A 1,698-nucleotide genomic window follows, 5' to 3' on the forward strand; every position below is an offset into this window, starting at 1 on the left:
TCAATAATCTTCTGTGTCAAGTTGAAAAATACTTAATATATCTTCAAGTTGAGAAATACTTAATGTATCTTCCTTAGTTTTTTTTATTTTTCTAATGAGAGAAACCTAATCTTTTTATCACTTTTGAAATAAAGAAGATACATTAAGTATTTCTGCTTATGTATAAAACTCTCATAAATTCTGTTCTATTAATTTCTATTTCTTCCATTGCTCCTTTCGTTTACAGTTTTTTTTATATAATTACTTACAGCTCTCGATTACGTGATATTACCGAATTACTTCGATTCCGCTTCAAAACTTCTGTAATCCTCGCATATCCGCATGACAGTTAAATGAACTATCGACGATCGAGTTAGGCGGATATACCGAATGACCTCGGGCTTAGGCTATTCGCCACGATTCTCCTTTTACACGGTTCCCTCACACCATGCAATATTATTCGGTCCACTTGTCGGCACCCCTCGATCGTGTCTGCTGCCCCTATGCGAGCTTCTCCCCGTGGCCGCCCCTTATAATCCTGTTACCAACCTCCACGCACCTATGCATTCGCGTACCCACGCGAGTGTCTCTGTTCCCTCACGCTTTGTACGCCAAAAAATAGCGTACCCTTGCGAACGCGAACTTTGCTCGATGTGCATTCGTTAAATGAACCGACGGGGCGACGAGGATCAATGACTCTTCTGTGCTAAAACTGAAGATCTTCAAAGACTAATGCTCGTTTCTACCAGTATAGATTAATCCTCAGAAAGCTGACGTCGAAATCTGTAACAGTTATACTGACGCCGGGTCTGTGAGGTCCATTTAATTCATATTAATTAAAAGGGCACTAATTAATTTCAAAGAATTCAAATAACATGACAAAATAAATACTAACAATAAGTATATGTATAATAAGAGTAATTCAAATTTGTAGATATAATATATAGTATATAAAGAAAATTGAATTTATATTGTTTACAAATATTATAAATAAACAAATATTTGAATAGACCATCAGTTCCGGAGGGTTAATCTTAGTTTAACTTACCGTTCATTTTTTTCTAATTTTCAGAATTAGTAGTAAAAAGTAAGTTAAACCGAGATTAAAGTTAATTTCTACAGTGAAAATGTAGAAATGTGAAAATCAACATTGATGAAAATTGAGAAAAATTGATGAAAATTGATATAAAGATATAATTGACGCCGCATAATCGATTCGACTCGATAATCATTTTCCCACATTTAAGACTGCGGTAACGACGAGACAATTGATAGACCGTCGATACGACGTAAAAAAATTCGAAAAGATACGCAATCGTGCGTTAATCAAGCCACGATCAGCGCGAGGCATCAAAGGACGTCCGATCGAATTGGAAATTCATTGCATGCAAATCACAAAGAGAGAAATTTATTTCCTCCTTTATATCCGCGCGATCCCTCTGCTTCTCAATCGTTTCTTTCCCTGCCTCTCTTCCTCTCTCCCTTCTTCCGTTCCTTCCTTCCTGTCAAACCGAGCTCGTAGCCGCAAATTAGCTGCTCACGCGGCGGCTAAAAGAAAATTAAAAGAGGGTTCCCGCCTCTCGGCAACCCCTTCTTTTTCCTGCCTCTGCCTTGGTTCTCCCTTGTTTTTAATATCCCGAGAGGCGCGGCTTCCTCCTCGCGAAATTTCAGGATCCCACTACCATTTTTCCGTCGTACAGCTGCCATGCTCGAGACGTG

The sequence above is a fragment of the Trachymyrmex septentrionalis genome, unplaced genomic scaffold, assembly GCF_001594115.1.
Source record: "Trachymyrmex septentrionalis isolate Tsep2-gDNA-1 unplaced genomic scaffold, Tsep1.0 scaffold52, whole genome shotgun sequence".
Classification (NCBI taxonomy): domain Eukaryota; kingdom Metazoa; phylum Arthropoda; class Insecta; order Hymenoptera; family Formicidae; genus Trachymyrmex; species Trachymyrmex septentrionalis.